The sequence below is a fragment of the Augochlora pura genome, chromosome 1, assembly GCF_028453695.1.
Source record: "Augochlora pura isolate Apur16 chromosome 1, APUR_v2.2.1, whole genome shotgun sequence".
Taxonomy (NCBI): domain Eukaryota; kingdom Metazoa; phylum Arthropoda; class Insecta; order Hymenoptera; family Halictidae; genus Augochlora; species Augochlora pura.
In genome coordinates, this window is record NC_135772.1 from 5,226,014 (window position 1) to 5,248,096 (window position 22,083).

Genomic DNA, 22,083 nt, shown 5'->3' on the forward strand with positions numbered 1-22,083 from the left:
TCGCGCATCGCCGGCCAGTAAAACGTTTCGGCCGTGCACCGATAAACCATGAATCCGCAATTTACAGGAAACGTGAGTGATTCGTTTGTGCGCCCGCACGTACCGCTCTAGGTGCGTGTGACGCGCGCGCGCGCGCACACATCGACAACACGGTTACACGGTTTTTCTCGCAGTCGGACGTTCGCCAGATTGTGATTCCCGATGCAACAATTAATGGCCGTTTACCGTTAAGGCGAAACCGTGACCGGTGATATTTTTCCCGGAGCTCGAGCCTGCGCAACGGGGGTTAAAAATTTCTTTCGCTCTCCGACCCTTTTTACGGCCTAGGATTTTCTGCACTATTTTACTTGGAATATCGGATCGTCTGTCAGAGATCTCGAAGAAACGTCATCGAACGTGCCGACTCTAAAAAGTTTGTCAGCCGGCTGAGATTAGCAGGCAGGCTCTCTCGTCTCGAATGGAGAATTAACGCGGACTCCGTTGAATTTTGATCTTTTCATCGAGTGGTCCCTGTCAGTGTAGATAGAGCGAACGGGTGTTTGAAATGAAATAAACTAACCGTCGCTTTCCTGACGACAGGCGATACATCACTGTGACCAATTCACAATGGGGCATTACTCCCCGGGAGTGAGACAATAGCTATCTCCGGGCTATATAAACGTGTATGTGCGTGGTTATTATTCGAACGCGCACACGTGTCACCGCCAACGGCGACAAGTAGCGCCATTGGTGCTGTCCTGAAACGCGGCCCCGTGAACGCGAGTTTCGAGTAGCCGTTGCGGAAGCGCCGCGACGCACGGCGCTTCACTCAATTAACGCGCCGTTTAATACACTCGCGCAGTGATTCACCGATTCACCAGCGAACCCTCCCGTCGTCTTCCGCGACAACTTCGAACGCGCCCCTCCCAATCTCGATCGCTCTCCGTTCTCTCCGATTTCTAAACAGGACTACTCGTTTTTCAGAAACCGCGTTTATGTCTCATTTATCACAGCAATTAAGCCGTCGGTAATTGCGACAGGTGTAATTACTCCGTCCGCTGATGCAAATATTGATTGGATAATGATTGATTCGACACGGCGTCGTTGCAAATGAGAGCGCGACTGTGGGGCCACTGATTCTTCGCAACGCTCGCTCGGTGCTGCAATCGGCGTCAACGCGCGCGAGGCTTTTCTCAACGTTTCCATGTGTGCCACAGTCTTCGTAAAAGCAACTGCAACCCTTACGAGCCCGATCTACCTTCCTTTTCTTAATTAACCCATTTCCGCGACACAGGCGCGTCAGAGGGTGCATTTAGAGCGACACTTATTGAGACATTGAGAAGAGATTTAGACAATGTCATAATTTTTGGAACACGCGTAGCACGCGACGAACAACGGACCTCGGTGACACATCGTTGCGTTAACAAGTTTCCAGTCGTGTAAACTATATCCGGCGATAATCTGAACGAGAACTGTTCAGTAATATTTCTCGCAGAACGCGAAGTCGTTAACAAGTAATCGCGTACGCGAAGTTTGATTCTATCATTCCATTCCGCTGACTGCTCGAACTAATTGCTTCATGATTCCACATGATATATAAGATACCTCTAATATTCTCCGCGAAACGATAGCCCCGAGACGTATGTTATTATCTGTTCTTTGGATTCAACACGTCAGATATGTCTTGTAAAATATTTATTTTCCGCTCTGGAGTAACCGCATATCGTTTACATAATTGCAACGCGAGCCAAGTATTTATAAAGGCACACTGTGTAATACTACATCCGGTATGCCGGACTATTATTCCACCCAAGTAATACGGAATTTCATGCATAAAAATCATCTCCTTCACAGAAACATGTCAGTAACCTGTAAAATAACTTGCGCGCGACTTAATAAATCATAATCGCATCGCTCGCTTCGCGTTACAGCCAGGCTGCCGAATGAATTTTATTTTATAAATGGAATATTGTACGGTAAATTCTGTCCGATTGTCCCTCCGGCTTGCAGGCGAGTGACGGCCATTTTCGGAAGATTTTCGCGGGTAGCGTAATTTTTCCGGGCACCCCGTATATTCAAAAGTCGGACATTCGTGTTTTATCTCGCAGAAGAGCAACGATCTTTTCGAGGAGAAAAAGTAGCAATCTTTTCCCTCGACGACTACACAATGTCATTCCGTCCGGATTCATTATGCATCCAGTGTGCTTATTCAGCACACCGACTGCGCGTATCTTATGAGAACTTTTTATTTAAAAACATTCCAACCTGTGCGCGAGTCATGCTCCTGTGAATCGATTAATCAAACCGAGCACGAACAACCTTGTTGCATTGCTGCGTTAATTGTAAACCTCGGATCGCGGAAACGGAACTGTCTTCTCTAAAAACCGTAGAACTATGCAGCTTCCTTCGCCAGGCTATAGACGCCAACGAGCGTCGTAATGGTTGTTAATGTAATCGACGTACGCACGTTGGAGAGCGCGGCGTCCGAGTACGCTACCGTGCGCGATCCGCAAAGAACAAAGGCCCCGCAAAAGACTTATTGCCCGATTCGGCGTAATCACTTTCCCGATGGGGTTGAAAGTACGGCGAGGCCGTTTGCCGCAAAGTTTTAGGGTGGACGGGGAAGTAAATCAAACTAGAATTACCGGCTGCTTAGCATACGGACCGAAGTCTCGTACGAACAAGACGGAGAGAGGAGGGGGGCAGAGGAGGATGGCAAAGGAGAGAGCAAGAGAAGGAGAGAGAGAGAAAGAGAAAGAGAGAGGGAGGGAGAGAGGTGGAGCCGACGACGACCGTGAAAGGCAACCAGAAATAATATCGCCATGAATACAAGAGTGAGCGCCATTACACGTAATTGTGATCTATAGGTGTCATATATTACGGCGTCGACGACGTATAAAGGGCGTTCAGGCTTGCACGCGTAAATCCCCGTCCTCTCCCTACCGCCATTTTCCCTTCCAACTCGTACCCCTCTTGCTTGGCCCCTCCACGTAACCTCGTTCACCCCGCGCCGGGAATCATCCCCGGTGAAATATTTACGTGCATAATCAGCCCATATACAATAAAGCAACCCACCCCCCACCCTCGCTTTTCCCGGTCCCCTTCCCCGTCCAACTACTTTCGCCTCATCACCGACGCTCTATGCTTCTCGCGTGACAGCAACCTTTTACTGTTTTCCCATATCGAACGCAGCGCAAATCTTTCCGTTTGCCGGACTCCCGGGACCTTTTCCAACTGGATCACGGGCTCGCAACTTTGTTCGATTTTAATATGCAAAGTGTGCGCACCGGATTGCGAGAAACGGATACACGCGGCTCGATTCTATGCCACGCGGCGCAGAACTAGTTTCGCCGTTTGCGAATCGGACCGGTCCAAGTCCGCCGTAAGCTCGTTAGCCGATTATTCGTAAGGCCGGAAACGATTTACACCACCCCGCGGCGGCCGCCGTCGCCCCCCCCCCCCCGGCCCCTGTTTTTCGAGCGCGATATTTTACTTTCCGTTTCCTCGAAACGTTATTACTGGCACGCGGGACATACGCGGCAACTCCGCCGCGGATGGGAAATGTATAAATCACGGCAATACAATGCGCGCAAGGAATCAATCTTCCTTCACGGTTCGTGGTTTCTTGTTGGCGTTCCATGGCAAAAGCGTTTTCACGGTTTGAAAGTGGCGCGCGCGGGAAGATCGATTGACATCGCTCCGGGCGATAGGGTGATCGGTCGATGGCTATGTGTCGGACCAGGACAGCTCTCTTCTGCTCTCCTCTCCTCTATTCTCTTTCTTTGTGGGGCCGGGGAGGGCAATATTACATATCGCGGTGATGTATGGTCCCCAGTGTTCGGGGTGCGTCACGGTACGTTACACCGGGATCGCTCGCCGCGAATAAAATCATTGTTGGTAAGTGATTAATGATTGCGTTATAAGGGGCAAACTGAACGCGGGCTCCCTGTCTCGACGATGCTGTAAACTTCGCGACACTTCCATGCTGTTCCCGTGATCGATACATTCGGAGTTACAACCTTCCCTTCCAATAATAGCGATTCGTCAATCTCGTTAGAACGACGAGATCCTGCCGCATCATCCAAGTCGGCTCGTCGTGCTACCTACCTTTCAGTCATCGACGCGGCTCTAGCATAATTTTATCGACGGAGTACTGTACCCTTTGCCCTCTTAGAAACAACCTATATCCCATTTGCGATTTTAATCGGGTACTAAGAATAGTTGATCGTGCTCAGAAACGATTGCACATTTTTTTGCTGTAGCTTCGCTTGAAATGCTAAACGCGGTCCGACGAGAAATGCACGGGCGATGGGAAACTTAACGATGACTGTGTACCACTCTTTGATAATTCCGATTAACACGGCAACAACCGCCGCTACGGGAATAATTTAGTAAATGCAGGACGATTCTATCAAGGGAAAGAGCATTAATGATTGAATCGTAGAAGGCACGCTGATCGTATCTCAGCAACAGCAACTCCAATCTACACAATTTATCAACAGGGTACCGGCTCACCCCGCGCTTCTTTCAGATTGATGTTACTATAACAACACGTCGGTTATTCATTGTGCGCCCGGCAGTGCATTAATCAAGCCCTCGCTCTGACATCAAATACAAATGATATTTTATAGCGTCATAAATCTTCGCTGGCTGTCACCGTTCGTGGGCGTTTGCTACGAACACGTCTCCTGGGACGTCCCCCTCCTACTCCTCTACTCCTGTATCCTGTTTTGTCCTGTCAGACCCTGGCAGCTCCAGTTAGCCGTGCGACTTTTATCTTGTCGTGGTTCAATTTGGTCTGATCATTTTCCCTTAATTTTCAACACCGCGGAAAGCCGAGTCTCCGGGCTCGAGGCGATCCCGCTTCGCTCGACGCCTCTACTTTTTCATTCCCTTGACGAGACCAAACCAAGCGAATTAAATAAAAAAAATTAAACATTCGTTATCTCAACGATCCATTCAGAAATTCGCAATGAAACTAAAATTCGTCAAGTCGTTGTACGGTCGTTTTCGGTCAAATTTCAAGAGCTGGAAACTTTTTAAAGACGTGGAAAATGAATACTTTAAACAATTATCTCGGTCTTGTTCCCAATCAGCGCTATATTTCAAATAATTTCAAATCTAAATGGACTTGCCATGGCTTCTACTTCTCGTTAAATCTACGATCCCTTTTTATGCGAACATATTCGTGGAAAGTTAATAACTTTATCATTTTACTTTACAGGCAATGCCATCTGCCGCGCAGCGATCCAAGCCTTTACACCGCTGTCGGTAAAAAGAGCACCTGGGAACGCGTTCGAAGATTGCACGAACTTTTGAATCCAAAAACTTAACACGGTGTTTGCGTGCGCGATGATCAACGGGTTGCTGCGTTCGGTCGCGACGCCGATAAATTTCGATCACGTGAACGAACGAGGAAACAACGACCTAGATGCTCAGTCGGCTCGGGGCTGACAGGGATTCCAGAAAAAGGATGTAAATACACAATGTGCGAACATTAATTTCAGGTTGCAGGGTATAATCAACACTCGTACGAGAATATCAATTGCGATTAATTACCGTGATAGTAGCCACGGTGCGGAAACGTGTTTCACTCGCCGCCTCGCAGGTGTTTCTTTTACACCTTCGCGTGGCCTTCTGGAAACGGGCGGCGTTATTTCCCGCGGTCGGAACAGTAATTTTCAGAAAAAGTTACGGCACGACCGAGCCAGCGCACCGGAGCCGAATAACCGGTGAATTTCGAAGGGAAATAAGCAAACGAGAAGGCATACAATTAGACAAGCACCTGGCTCGGACATCAAATGAAATAGCAGAAGCAGGGGAAGGCGGGCTCGCGATGCGCTCGTGGCTGAAGAACAGAGAGATAAGGAGCCCCGGGCCGTGTCTGTCATGTCAGCTGGCGTAATAAGTTTGAAATCCACATCAAGCGATTAATAATGCTCGAGCGATTCACAAAAAGGTGCTGCATCGCCGTTAAGAGAGAAGTTGTTAAGCTAGCCCGAGGGCCTCGCGGAAGCGGCCATGTTTGCTGTCAGTAACAACTCTCCCGCATTGCCCGCGCTTGCCACCGCTTTATATATCTTTTGCAAACAATAATCGCGGCCGAGCCATTTTCTTATACCCCCGCCGGACCGATTCCGGCAAATCGGCGCATCCAAAATCAACCAACTTATCGACAGTTTCTTGTTCCGCAGATAATTGCCGCAGCTGCTCGGAAACGATCGTTTCGTTTACCCTTTTCTCGCTTGTCCGTCGCGTTAAAAATTCCAACTCCTCCAGCTAATCGATTTTACAACGATCTCTATCAAGTTCTTAGAGTTTATCCCAACCTCTAACAATTACGGTACAAAACTTTCGCTTACTTAAAAATTACTTAAGTTTTTACGCCCAAGTTTGAATACGAAAAATAGCAATTTATCAGTGACTTTCTCGTACCGCCGTAGACCATTAGGATCTCGAGCAATTATGAAACACAATTAGCAGGGTATCAATTAATCCTATTTCGAGCAATTTTATTGCGGAGCCAAATCGACGATAAAACTACAGGAGCAAAATGTTTGCATTGCGCAAGGCGTAGCTGAACGTAGATAAAAGGCTGTTAGGAAATGTAATAACTGTACGAATTAGTGTACTGTGAAATTACGTAACCGCGAAAGTGCCAAGAATGGAACATAGTATAATTTATTAGAAATTCAAAGTAACGAAACAGGCGCGTACCGATTTCTGTACGTTACGTACACGGACGAGACGCGTCCAGTACGTACAACAGCCGGCTTGTATTTAAAACAACGCATTAATTTCTCTGACGCAGTAATGAATGGGTATTTATAGAAAAACGGAATAGTAATTGTAGCCAGGTTGTGTCGAGTGCATATGCGTGACACGTAAAAAACTTCACGCGTTAGGTCTTTGCGAACTAGGTAAATGAATAATAATTAGCGAAAAGAAAAAGTGAAACTTGTTGTATCATAAAACGTTATTCACGGTAATTCGTACGTGGCGAATCGTAATTAAATATGCTGTCCGCGTGATCAAAAAGCTTGCATCTTTTTCTACCTGTTCAATTTTATTGTAAAACTGTAATTATCCATGCTAACCCTTCTTCTAGCTATGACGTCTTTAGACGCTACTTTTAACTATTATTTCACGAAGAAATGCCAATAATATTTTCATTTCGAGCGGACTGAAAATTCCATAGAAAAAAAAGGCATTTGACAAAGTTCTCGTTAGTCGGACAGTGGAGGGTAAAAACGCAACGGCCACGTGATCTCTTTCTAATTTAGTGTTCACCGATAATGACGAAGATACACAGGTAAAAGATTTATTAGCGGCGGACGGTGTGCGCGCGCGTCTACGCCCGTAGAAAGGAAACGAAAGCTCGTTAGTCAGGTTTGAGTTAGGTAGTCGATATGGACGTCAGCCACAATTCGTTTCGTTGCCTAATTATAAAGGCCCGTAGCCCTTGAGGCTCGAAGCGGCATCGTTTCAACTTCCGAAACGTGTCATGGATGCCCGGCGCGGACTTTATAAATTATTCAGGTCGTCGATGTCGGCGAGACGGCATCGTGCGATGCAAAAAATTAAATCTGCCGGATAGTTCCTGTCGTTACCGAATATTATTGTTATTAATGTCCCGCATTAATTATGGCCGAAAAAGAGACGGCGTCCGAAAATCGAGAGAGAGAGAGAGAAAGATCTTTCCCGTACGGTTCGCCGAAGCGGTCGTGCCGCCAAAATAACTCTCGAAATCAATTTGCGGAATGTTTTTTCTCCAACAACGGTTTTACAAATCAATTAATGATCTTTTGATATATATGCAACGTTCGCGATATATACGTGTCACTTACGTTTGCTGTTTTCACCGGTGGCGTCCGTTTTACGGTGATATTGGATGCTGTCCTCGGTGACGATGATGCGATGACTGGCTCTCTAACCCCTGACTGCTGTCGTCGACGGTCCTGATGCGTTTTCCTCAGCAACTATGGCCACGTCGCCAAGACTAAAAAATGTAGCGTGCCGGAATATCACAAAATCGTTTGCTCCCGACGATACTTGGGGCTATAGCGAGGTTACAATGTAACGACGCCTAGGTAAATTGGAACTCGACGAAGGAATAGTAACAAACTTATACATTTTGCCTCGACCATACAAAGTATGCTCGTGGTATTATGTGCGAGAGACTGAGCGTTCCGCGATGCGTTCTTAACGAATGTCTTTTGTGTTCTACCGGTTCCGTCTCGTGTGGTCTATAACGTCGACTCTTATGATTTTTCTATTGGATGTCTTAACATCTATATGGGGGTGAAAAAGATCTCTAATTGGTGAATGGGTGGTGCAATTTGGTCGTCGGAGTAGGGATGTGATTTGGTGAAACTGTGCTTAATTTATTGATTCGAAGGATGTGAAAAGGTCTGGAAAAATGGTTTGTATATTCCCTGTCAATGGGCTCGCTCACGGAGGTCTCGAAGTGGTGTCCGATGACACCCGGTAATTTTGGGACTAGTCGCGTCGCGTCGAGTGGTTTGGCTATCGCGGCCGACCGTGTTTATTTCGAGTTTGGTCTTCTTGAGACCGAACAGTATGTATAGTGACAAGGCAGCAGATAGCAATCGTAATTTATACCCGACCCGCGTATTCAGCATTTCCAATCTAAATGAATGAACAGCAATAGATAAGGAAGAGCTAATAAACGGTGCTGCCCTAAATTCGTTCGAAACGTATTACATAACGTCGAATCGATTTCACAGAATTAACAGTTCGCAGGAACAGACGAATGCCTGTTCCGCTTTCATTAGATAAACATGTCGATAATCTTCTTTTCCCCGTATTCTTTGTACCTAAATTAGATCGGATTTTCCCCTGCCGGTTTCTAGGTTAATTACTCTCGCAGCAGCTACGTTCTAATGCCGAAAATTTATGGGAAGGAAACAAACAGCCGCGCAACGTCTGCTTCTTAAAGAAATTAAACGCTTGGAAATCGAATGTTGCTTCCAACGATTTATCGATTACCTTAATGACTACGTTTCGGTTTCGGTGGAAGCCAAAAGATTGCGGGAATATTTTCTGAAAAACGATGGCTATTAAAAAGAAGCGCGAACTTTTCTCGAATGCAGCCATCAACGATACCCGCGCGCCATTGGAAGGGTTATTCGGAAAAGTTATGCTGCGAAGACAAGTCGAGCAATGGGTCGCGAGGTCACACAGCATCCGCGCGACGCCATTGCGTAATACGTGCGGCCAACGAATTCAACTGATTTTCAGCGTGACTTATCTACGGCTATTGTTCCGCAATGACCGATGAATGAGACCTGAAAGGAAACTACGAGCCGACACGCGAAATATAACCAGGTTATCGATAGCCGCTCTCGGGATTAGCAGGATTTCGAACGGGCGTCTGAGTAGTATGGATGGTGACTAGGAGAGAGATAGCGATCATAATTTATATCGAGCCGGCGTGTTCGACGTTTCCAATCGAAACGAACGAGTCGAACAGTCGGAGATATGTTCGTGCTAATAAATGACAGTAACTGCTTTCCACTGCTTCCCCATAAATATAGTAAACAACTGCCGCGAAATTTACAACTTCTAACGTTCCACGGCGTCGGGACGCGGGGGATCGCGTGCACGAATATTGTTTGTAATAATGCATCGGGGCTCTAGGCCGTTCGTCCGAGAGAGCCTCGCCGAGACGCGACGGAGACGTTTCGTTATGCGCTATTTGACTTTACGATAGAAAACGAACGACGTTACGCGATATCGTTCGAGCAGCCACGCTGTAATAAGATCTAATAGTTTACGATACCGCTCTTTATTCGCCGCGTATTTTATCGCGAAACACACGATTGTACGCCGGCTCACGGGTCAATGATTCCGCACACATCGCCGGAGATTCGGTCGCGGTCTCGCGCGCGCGCGCGCGCGCGTAGATGCGCAACAGTTAATAGAGAAAACCGGTTGAATTCGTTTACCGGGTTGTGTCAGATTCCAGTTTCGTCTCGCACACCGCCCACGCTCGACGATGCGCGAGCCAAAGAAATAATGCGATCGATTGTAACTCTTTGGTTCCAATTTGGTTCGACAAAGATGCCGCGAGAGCTTAATACCTGTTTCGAATTAGAATGGACGAAGGAGAACCGGTGCGGCAAATTTTGCAACGAGATCGTAGCACATACCGTGTGTGTGTGCGTGTGTTACGCTCGCCGAAAACTACGGCGGCCGACACCGTCAATTACCTGTACGCTCGTGTGACTAGAACGGCAGACCGACCGGCATCATGGCATCGCGAACGCGTTTCGATGATATCGCGGAAATCGCGGTCGTATACCATGCGTAACAGCTTAGTGACGGCGCAATAGCGTCGAAATTAACACATGGGTTCATTAAAATAAGTCAGAAGGCGTGCGACCAACAGCCGACGCCGGGGCCGGCTGAAAACTTCATAAGCGTTTCCTTTTCCTAACGGAGACAGAATGAATTACAGGCCTATAATTTATCCCACATTATTGCCGGCTCGCCGCAATAGAACTCGGCGCACGGTAAACATATGGTAATCAGGCGATTCGACTCATCAAGGCTCAGCTTTGTAAATGGCACGGATGTCCTCGGTAATTTATGTGATGCACAGGCGTGTAAGTGCGACCGGTGATCAAGCGAGCGCTCACCTCGACGTGCTATCATTAAATTCAATGCGAACGCATTACGTATCGCCGGTTGTGCGCGCCAGCGCGGGATTCGCCGAAGAAAGAAAATGAATCGCTCGAAAAGGAAGAAAAGCGAAAGCGACAACCGGCCGACTGATAAAATGTGCCTTTCACGTGTTGGACAATCACCTTGCCGAGAGCAGACGGAGAAGGATTGCGGGCAACGGAACGTTCGATACGGTTTGATTGATTGCCAGTTATAAATATTCGGCGTCGCGTATCAACGGCGAACCAAAAAAGAAAAAGAAACGGGCACCGTAGGCACCGTGTAGTATCTCACCGAACTTTCTCCAATAAATTTCCTCTTTAGATTCGCACGTACACGCGGGCTATCGTCTACTGAATTCTTAAGGAACCGCTCGGAACTTATTTTGGAACCGCGCGGCTTTCTACCCGCGTATTTTCGAATAACGTCGACGTTTATCGATGCAAGAGATTTTCATAAAAACCTCGCATCGAGTTCCAAAAGGGTAAAATTAAATATTAATCGTAAAGTTAATCTGACACGTATGCACTTTCACTTTTGTCTTTAAGCGTCAATTATAACAAAAGAATTTCCAGCGCAATGCGAATAAGAATCTTAGTTCTAGTCGATTCAGTAATCATGCTACTTTTTTTCAAACTTTAGACTTAAACAATCGTTGCATGCAATGTTTTATCTTGTCTAGGGATGTGACTTACCAACTCCATAGGAAATGCCATGATGCGACATCGGACAGCTAACCGGTGAACTACGTCCAACTGCAACAGAAAAAAGTATATGAGTGTATCGTTGAAACCTCTCCAACATCGAGAAATTCCGTATTTCAAATTCTGTTAAGATGTGAGGCTATGGTAGGGACAAAATGAATAAATGATTAATACAGAATTGAGCCGAAATTAATAGATTGATTTATTGGCTCATTGGGGAAAAAGCCTTGCGGCGTAAAAAAAAACCGTTAAAAAGTAATAAGCAAAGGTTTTACAAAAGCCTTTACATTACGCGATGAAGGTGTGAGAAGGTGTCGAAATGTCTTCTCTTTTTCCCATGCAAAGAACTGAGAATTTATTGCCGACTTCCTTCGCTTTCTTTTCTGAAGGACTCGGAAAAATCCGGCGCTGAAAAGTCGCCCGGATGTTTAGTTTATGACCCGCACGTGTCTATCTGGGGACCGATTCGCGCTAGCTACGGACAAAAGGGGTCCTGTGGTGACCGCGTCCCGGGTCCAAGTGTTTTCTCGGAACCTCCGCTTCGAACACTCGACATGGTATATGAAAAAAAAACTTCGGCGCGGACATTGCTTTAATGTAACAAGTATGTATACATTTATAATATGAAAGGACCTACAAAATTATAAAAATACAAAATTATTTTTGTATTTTGCCTACGGATGCACATATGCGGCGCTCGTACCCACAGGTCGTCGCGTGGATGTCGTATATATGCGGCGCTTGACGCGAACGGGTTATCGACGTAGCATGAATGGGATATCCGATATATCCTCTTTTTGGTAACGCGTCTGTTTTTTCTTACGAGCCGTCGGTAACGTTCGTAAGCTGAGACTTATCGTCGGTATGTTTTGGCTACAAGTTTGAGCGTTTTGCCACGGATGGCGCCACGATTCGTTCCATTCGAATTACCCCGCAAGTTTTTATTAAACTATATGTAAATGTTTAATTTGTACGTCTCATACAAGAGCTTTGAAACTGAAAAGTTTTATAGCAAACTATTGGTTAAGAACGAAATATATTTTCATCTAAAATAGCAAAATGAGGTGTAAATATAAAATAATTAAAAATAGCTGACGCGATTAAAAGTTCTCGTTCGAAATCGATCGATGTTGCGCCCAAAGTGTCTTGGTAACAAGTTTCGGAGATTGGTACATGTATACGAACGTACAATCTAAATGACTTCCGATCGCATTTAGTACGTTTAGAGCGTCGAGTCTTGGTAATCACGAAAAGTTTGCCGACACAGCCTGAATATGTAAAGTCATGAAGGTCGGTAAAACGACTTGCCGTTCGAATACAGAATCGAACAATTCAGCAGCAGCAAACTATTTAACATGCGCATCGGTGTATCGTTTAAATCACGTGCGATAGATGTACGTGATGTGCTCCTAGTTGTAGCGTCCTCGACGCTAAACAAGCACAGTAAACTATAAAATTGTATACAATCACCTGAAGCTGTTTCATACCGCATTCGCTAAAATTACCATCCGCGGAACATTTGCAACGGCATCAGCAGACGCCGCATCATCCGATGCGTACGCTACTGTGTCAATGAAACAAAACGAAAGGCAACGCTGGTCCAATTGGAACCACTTTTTAATTAATGTACAGGGTGGGCCGTCTACAACAGGCTCCATCCTGTCGCAGAACCTATCGATTATCCTTGCAAATAAATAATTAGTTGTTCGCAAACGTATCATCTGCTAAGCCGACACGAATTCTCAAACATTTGCGAAACGGTAGAAAATCGACACCCGCGACAATTGTTAAAATAAAAATGGCGGCTCGGACGGGTCGCCAAAGAAAAGTTGAAGATCACCGTGACCGACGACGGCGTGTTCATTCGGCAACGTAATTCAACGCGAGTCTTTTTGGCGCGACCACACCTGAACTCTTTCAAAAGCATAATAACGCGCGCGAATCAAGGCGCATACGCCGATCGAATACATATTCAACCATAGAGTCCTCGAAACGCAGGATTAGGTTCGATCGAACGTGTTCCGCGTCGCGTCTCGTCGGCTCGGTGATTTCCGTGTTCGCGATACGGTGAGGTGACTTGCTCGAGATCGGACAATGAGCCCCGAAGAGCCCGACTTCTCGAACGCGAGAACGCTGCAGCTCCATAATCTCGAGCTGGAAGAGAACGCGCAAGAGGATGGCGTCCAAACCGCACGAGAGCACATTTTCGACAATATCTACAAAATGACTACTATCAAAGGGTAGGACTCTTTCATTAACTTACCAATGGGAACGCCGTGTTGGCTCGTTTCAACAAGAATAGGGTTAACGTGATCCAGGAAAAATAATCCAGTTCCGCGTACTGTTCCATTTTTCTTGTGGTTGGACGATCGGAAATGTATTAAACTAGGGAAGCGAAATCGATTAATGTGGAGTTACCAAAGTTGCAGGAATTAATCATCCCAAAGTAGTAAACGAAGTAACAAAGAGTACACCTAATTCAGCAAACAGTATTTAGACTTAGGTTTTATACATTCTATTTCGTAATCTTACCTCGCGTTCTCGCATATCCTTCGTTGAAACCGATACGGATTTCATCAAAAGCCCGTATGCTAACGGTAGTGAATTTCCCGGAGTTTATCGAAATCCGATTTCTGCAGCAAAGATTTCGAAACGTCGACAGGATCCTTGGTTCGTCCGCGTAGGTCGTGATCTTCGATTTATTCGTCATCCCGTGTGCATCTCCGACCTGTAAAAGGAAAGAGGCGAGGTAAATTTTGTTCCAAAAGGTTATCGGACCTCTTACGGCTGATTTTTTACTTGATTTTACCTCATTAACATCGCCGTCGGCGTTTCTATAACGGGACACGCACTATATAGGCGCAATGAATGCGCTTGGACACGAACGGTTATACGTGTAATATATCTCACGTTGTGAGGCGTCTGATCATTTTCTACGGTATTTCGGTGGTACCCGTATACAGGAAAGCGGTCGATATTGCATTTGTTACCGAATCGAAACCGCGCATTCCTCGATTCGAAAAGTTAATTAGTTTGTAACGTTACGAACTGGATGGAACTATTTAAATTGCAGAATTAAATGATTCTATCGCTTCAACGGCAAAAATTAATCGCGTGTTGCGACGGAATAGTTAAAATTACGTTATGGATGTCGATGCTAAAACAGCAAGATCAGTGCACGATAGTGAAAGTAGTTCCAGTAGTACTTCCAGAGGTTTCACTAAAAACAATGAATGTTTTCTGCTGATGGAGTTTCTATCCATAACGAGGCTCATCTGCTCGCTGTAAATAATTCTACCGTGCTAATGCGCGTAGCCTGCAAATTTCACCAGGCCATCTACATGATAATTAATAACATTCATTATCGTCGTTCAGAGCTGTTCGAGCATAATAGCGGAGACAGTGAGTCACTAGGTTAGAGAAAATATCCTCGAAGCGTCTTGAATTTTCAGCTTGTCAACTGGTACAAGTTTAATCGTTTAGAAGCAATGTACCGCTATACTTAATTAAATTAAAACCTCTTAAATATTTTTGAATTAGAGGCTCGGATAAGAAAGTTAATGAATCAGAGACGTCGTGTTCTTTTATTTACGCGACGCGGCGAAACGTTTGAAAATCGGTGATGTGTTTTTGAACCTAAGAACCCACGAGACCGATCTCTGAGAAAACGGTCGCAGCAACCTGAACCTAACGGGATAACCTCGATAAACTTTGGTTACACGTTGTTACGAAGCCACTCCCAGTAATACCGATGCTACCACGACTGCTTCTTCGCAAGTGTACGCACGTATCCCGGTATGCGTAGGCTAGACGTCTGAGAGCGACGTGCATAATCGACCCAATTCGATTTATCCCAGTTTAAGACAGGTTCCGACACTGCAGCAAAAACAACGTTCACCGATGCCTAGTTAGATGTTATCCGCGCATAATAATTATCCGCTTCTTTCGTTATCGCCGCGATGCATAATTATAGCAAGCAACCTAACTGGATAATCGCTAAATACTCGAAAAAACGATCTTGACCTTTGTCTGGCCCGAAAACCGATTAAACTGGACAAGTTCAACGCGACCCGGAACCCCAATGATCGTGAAACGAAGATAAATTGAGGCAGATGAGTATAGATATATAAATTAATCAAAGCATTAATAATATCGGCAACGAATCGAACAGTTTGTACGGGGCGACGTTTTGTACACCGTACAGAGTTACCAAGCGTCGGTCGGGTTACCGATGATCCGCTTAATTAATCGTCAGCCCGATTGATCGAGTGGTACGTTCTGAACCCGTTTGCGCGTCGATCCTCTTTGGAATTTAAATCGGCAGAAATTCCGAGTAGCTCGGCGACGGATACGAGCAGGATCCGCGGACATTGTAAAGCCGAACGGTCCCACCGTTTCTCCTTGTCGTGGAGCCTCGGCTTTCTAAGAAGAGTCTTGCTCGTCGGATTGTCGTTAAAAGTAGAACGCTGGCTAGCCGGCTCAATTAACGCGTCTAGCGAGCATGCCGTCCGTGGCGGATATGCAAAAAGTGATCGGCGAACGAGCGGCGTTTCCTGTTATCGCCGGCTTTCGTAGCCGTGCGTCTCGAATCCTAGAGCTAATTATATTAGGCGAGAGCCCGATGCTCTTGCGGTCTTCGGTTTTCTAGAGTCCTGCGCGCCACATAGCATCGCACTCTCGCGTGCCCGCAACGGTTCTCTAACTGTATCTCGGGTTTCCTCGAGTTTTTCGCATTTAAATCGGTGCGCCCGCTCGATGCCTCGTCGCGATTACCACGCGAGCAGGCGCGGATCCGCGCGCAAACTTGAACCTCTTCTCGACGGCAACCAACCGCGTTTAGAAATGGCTCGCAGATTGGCGGATCGGCGCTCCGCGGCATTCCTCGGCACAAAAGAGCAACCGTGGGGACACGCTTTCGCACAGAAATTGCGGGAGGCGTGTCTCGCCCATAGATATCGCATGGATCTCACTCGCGACACCTTTTCCACCGGATGGCTTCCACGACAATTTCAATTTCCCTGGCATCGTGCCGGCATCAGCCTCGTGCTAACGGTATCTCCAATCTTCGACCGATATACTATACGGTAACGACCGCGCAGAGCAGAGCTCCGCGATATTGTAGGATTTTCCACGCGCTTCTCTCGATAAACTCGCAAACTGTCGCACAAGGATCTCCACCACGCAACGTCGAAAACAGACTGAGACCCCGAGACCTCCGTAGGGCCTCCTTTTATACATGGTCAGAAACAAACGCACTTCATTCGCCCAGGTGTCATCAAACATACCGCGCTTCGATCGTGCCGCGTCTCAATCGCACCGCTGTCCCCAAACATTTCGCGATCGATTACATATACCGCGTCTCACTCGCACCGCGTCTTCAAACATGCCGCGCTTCGATCATACCGCGTCTCAATCAACCGTGTCTCAAGTCTCAATCGTACCGCGTCCTCAACCGCACCGCTCGTTCACACACGTTCACACTACACACATCCTACAATATGGAACACCTGATTTCAACGAGGGGTAATGCGTAATTGTTCTTTAAGGGGTCTGCTTAGAGGGTTGTTAAGGCGAACTCTAGAAAACTTCCCGCAGAAAATCATCTCGACTTGGAAGATAAAATGCAACTCGTTCGCGCGTAGCTGCTTGGCCGCCAATTTGAGGCACGTATGCGCAGGCCAATGCTCGATGCTACTTTCTTTCCTGGAGTCTCGTGATTCCGTCGAGGTCTTGTGCAAGATCTCTCCAGCTGTCAAGGTTATATAACTACGTGTCACGGGAAATTTCATCCGTGCCTGTTTACAAACAATTTATTTTAAGACTCGTTCAACGCAGATATTTCCAATATACATTATTCCGGCTAATCGTCGAGAGCTCCGAACGAAAAATAAAAAGAGAAACAACCGAGCAGCAGATGATCGAGGAGTTCCGTTCAAACGGGAGCGATAGGATTGAACGCAACGAGCTCATGCTTCTTGAGATACGACAATTGGTAGTAGCCTCTGTTGAAAGTTGAAATAGGATAAACTGGCTCCTCGAAGCCACTTCGAGTTTAAATCGCACCTGAAATTGACCCGCATTTGACTCGTTACGATTGAAATCGAGAGAAAAGCAACGATCGAGACAGGGTTCTGCCCTGAAAGAAGATACCGCATCTGTCGTAAACGTGACTTGCTGTAGGTAGTTTTGCCAGTCGATTCGACAGTCGGCGGGCAACGAACGTCCAGCTGTTCCTTTTGCCTTTGTCGAGTCGACAGTAGGTCCGACACAGCGTGTTAAGCAATCATCGATGATATTTCTTTAATTACCGTCGACACACTTCTTTAGTCGCGGTTCACCGACCTTACACCGGCTGGACCGACCGTTCACCGACGTCCCATATCGAGATGTCGAATCACAGAAACATTACGGCAGGGCCCGTAATTCGATGGGAACGCGTAAGGTGAAATTCATAACGGTACCCGTCTCGCGATTGACTTTAACTATTGTTGTGACCGTGCACCGCGCGCAATCGATAACCTAATCAATGAATAAAAGGCTGAAAAGAAAAACGCATTATTGCAGTTGCCCCCGATTGATGCCTGTTATCAATCGACATTGGTTGCTGTTGCGAATGGCGGTGCGATCGGCGTCCACCAATAACGTAACCGACCCTGCACTGAGATTCTAATAAATAACGCCAATTGGAGCACGCATGAAATTATAATTAAGCCCCGTGTTCCACTTAGCATCGATTCAAAATCTCGGTTTCGTTTAAACCTCGTTCGACCCTCATTTACATAACTCAGTTTTCTAAACGATGACACAAACCTTGACATAACATTTCGTCTTACGATACGCCGACAGTCAGACGTTCTATTATCTAATCGTCGTATTGTGTGGATACCTCGTCGCCTAGCAGAGAACTCGAATGCAATTTTTAAATAACGCGATGTTTTAAATAACGCGATGTTTGCTCTCGTCGCGAGCAAATTAACGCGGAAAGATGGAGAACGATGAATTTTTTGCAACAGCTTACTCGAAGCGCGAACACTTGCGCAGCGTTCGAAAAAGCTGCACGCGCAGTTTCGCGGGGCGCACACGCGATTCGCGTAAATATGGGCAGCATTGTAATGCTCTTTCGAGCATGATTTCGTTGTTTCGCCACGGGCAATATAATCTTTCGGTTGCATCGTCTGTTCCGCGCCATAGAGAACGATTATTCTACGAATCTGGCAAAGAAGGTGAAGGTCGGATGGTTCTAGAGCCGTGGGAATGAAATCTTGTTACCTTGACGCGGATCTATCTATCTCTCTGGCTCGATGAAGATATTTCGCGTAACTGCGCGACGTTAATTCCCCGCGAGTTACGTGCATCTTGCCGATGCGCGGATACCGCGTGCGTTTATTGGTAATGTCGCGCAATCGTTTCTCTCACGGCTTCCTTTTCCTTCGCCGTTTAATTGCAACCGTTTGATTGCGAGCTTCTTCGCCTCTTTATCGCGAATCAAACGATTCACGGCGCGCAGCAGCCGTGTTTTCGAATTACCGGCGGGCACAATGCACGCTAACATTACACAATTTTCATGACAGCGATAGGTGCGAACAATGCAAGGCAAACGCCACGCGCGTTTAATCTTTCCGTGCCGTTTCGAGAATTCAATTGCACGGAGACCGCTAAAATTGATCGACGCCTCGAATAATCGTATCACCTCTTCCCAAATTATCCATTTTAATTTACCGTCGTTCCACGACAGTCTAGTCTAATACTTTGCTATTAAAATTATTCCCCATTAATTCCAGTCGATATCGAAGAGATGAAACTGGAACCTAATTTGATAACGTTGAATTTTTTGTATAGGAAATATGGTAATCATATTGCAAAAAGAAAGTCGTAAAAATGGTGTACGCTGCACACACCTGGTCAACGAATTGATGATAACAGGTTCTCTAAATACCAGCATGCGACTGAAGAAATGTGTGCGTGCAGTAAAGAGAGGTTCATTAGAATGCGGCGTTTTATTAATAGTGGACGCATCGAGAATCGCTTCCAAGAAATGATTAGGTTTTTTTTCTTCTGTGGGAGAACGCCGGTCAGGAAGGAAAAGAAATCGGGATTGTCTGGTATCCGTTCGACTTGCATCACCGTACGGTAATCGATGGACTAACTGTAAACGTATCGTTCTGGCTGTTCTCAATTTTGCATCTCGGATTTCTAAGATAAGCCAGACCCCGCCGATCCTATTAGATACACTAATTTTCCGGTTTTAACAAACGGTAAATTTACAGCAAAATTGATCGAAACTGGTTTTTCCTTGACAACGACGTAAACAAGCCAATATTAAAATGTTGGGAGTCTCAGTTTCTCGGGAATAAAAATTTAATCGATCGTTCATAGTTACGGCGGTTACGTTCGGCGATCTTAGATAGTCGCGCATAAAAGAATTGATTGACTGTGCACAGACGGGGATAACAAGTTATTGCAGCGATGTAATACTTGCATACCATATGAGAATTATACGTGTGCCGTGTAGATTTTCGTATCATGCCATTTGCTATTGATTGAAAAAAGATATTCTTCTACAAACTGAAATTTAAAGCCATCAATCTTAGAAACAGGGTGTTGTCTCTGCGGCAATTATTGATTCCAACGATTGATAATAACCTCGGGCGATCGTCGCTAAAATGAAAAAGAAAATAAACGCGGCGGACGATTCCTGTTAGAAATCGTAGTTTCGAGCAAAGAATTTGCCACTTGTTACTCGGGTTGCATTCGCGGGTGCATCGAGTTCGGAAAGAACGAAGCCGCTGCTGGGTAAATCCTTCGGACTCGATGGAAGAAGTACATCAAGCTGTCAATTAAGCTTTCCAATAGCACAGTTCGTCGACTAAAATGCAGATTGATGTTTATAACGAATCGACCCGCGCGCGCGACTCCTCTCTGCTAGCCACCCTATGTAGGTTGAAGCCCTACCAGAGTTCCGAAGTTGTTTCTGGGACAGTGGTTTTACGTTTCGCGTACGCGATAGTTTTGAAGCACGGAGTTCGAAGATCAAGCGACGGTTTCTATAACTTTCGGAAACTCGGCCAAACTTACGCATCGCGTTCGCCATATATCCGGACAGTAGACATTAACAAATGAATCTCGCCGCGGGGGATCCGGCGTAAATATACGCTGCCAAAGTACAACTTTTATCCGTTTTGTCGACCGGCGACGTTCTTCCGTAGTCTCTGTATATTTCGAGCGTAACACCCGGAAGCTGTTCGTTCCTCGTTTCTAACACCTCGATGGAAAATAAATTGACGATCAAACTGCTAAACGAAGCTCTCGGATCGGATACAACGGAGCAATATCTAATGCTGGCGATATTAAACAGCGATATGTTACGAACAAACCTAAAAATATTGGAGAACGCCAATAAAAAGTTTATTCGAATCATTGAGAGATATTGATTGAAGATAATAACCTGGACGACAGGGGACCGAAATAGGAAATCAATAACGATTAACGTTGATAAGATAGCAAACTAAAGTTAAAGAAATCTAAGATATACCACAAAGAAGCGAACGTTTCAAGTAAGTCGAGTGGACGATTGGAGAAGCTTGAACGGTAAATTAATAAGTATGAGAATCTTAATCGAACCACTACGTTGAAACGATTCCACTCGATACGTGGGCTTCGCATTGTTTTCCGAGGTTTGGCGTGCAACACGCGCACATTACGCATCGGTGTCCATCGGAACAAAATAAATGCTTCCGCAGTGCATAGTAATCTCGGTGTCGGGCACAGAGAGGAAGAAACCAATTTGTTCGATGCTTCGGAAATCACTGATGCACACAGTCCGTATCCGCGCCTCGCGGAGACATCGAACGAAAGAACGCGACGATGAAAATCAAGAACCTCGCGTATCGTTCGACCGCTATGTTAACGCGGTATTGTAAAGCTGCTATCGAATTTTGAGAAATATTATAGAGACGAAAGATATTCACGAATAAAAATATACATAGCATAATTTTATATACCATTCCATTTTCGCTTACTTTCCTCTATGGCACCGACCGCGCTAAAAACACTTTACTTTACTTTTATTTATAAAATGGTAGTTTCCTTCAGTTTAGCCTGTTTCCCTTACAAGTCCCGTCCTTTGCGGATCTTTGCGGTTTAGGAAGTTATCGTCACTTTTCTCGGCATAAGCAGCTCGAAGAACGCGACGAACGCGGATTGCTCGTTGATTCATTGTGACGTTAATTCGCAAGTCTTAATTTCGCAAATGAACTCGTCAAATCGATGCAAAGATTATACTTTCTACGTTTTAGATTGCCGAAATAAATCCTGCACTGTGACTTAATAAAATGAAATATTCCAAACTGCGACAGAAATATTTCTAGAGTTCTCCGAATGAAATACTATTGGAAATGCTACCTTAAAAATGTCTTACAACGAATAAAACGCGTCTGTTTACATTTGCCACTTTGAATGCTATCCCAGCCAGCTCCGATGCTAACTGGCCTCCGAGACGGAAACGCTACTTTTGTCCACGATTTCGGGCAAGTTGCGCGCCGTGCCCGGCTGTGTAGGTTGCCCGGTCAAATCGCAGATTTTCAGCAAATCGAGCAAAACGTCTCCGAGAGTACGGAAAAAGGAAGAGTAGATAACCGAAACGCGGAGCGACGGAATGGAAACGAGAAAGAGGGGGCGAAAGAGGTAGGGAGAGGGCGTTTAAATACGACGAGAG

The 22,083-nt window shown here is 45.9% G+C and overlaps 1 long non-coding RNA gene across 4 annotated transcripts in view; it reads right to left on the reverse strand.

The window, feature by feature from the left end:
* LOC144471930 (uncharacterized) overlaps positions 1-22,083 on the reverse strand; it is a 113,835-nt gene that overhangs the window by 80,383 nt on the left and 11,369 nt on the right. For 2 of the 4 annotated variants that reach the window (XR_013494360.1, XR_013494361.1), the window contains exons 2-5: positions 13,902-14,097; positions 13,633-13,754; positions 11,361-11,420; positions 7,827-7,978 (exon numbers count right to left, since the gene is read on the reverse strand). This is a non-coding gene — a long non-coding RNA (uncharacterized LOC144471930). Of the gene's footprint in view, positions 1-7,826; positions 7,979-11,360; positions 11,421-13,632; positions 13,755-13,901; positions 14,623-22,083 lie in introns of those variants that run through there. The other 2 variants (XR_013494362.1, XR_013494359.1) reach the window with 2 other exon arrangements.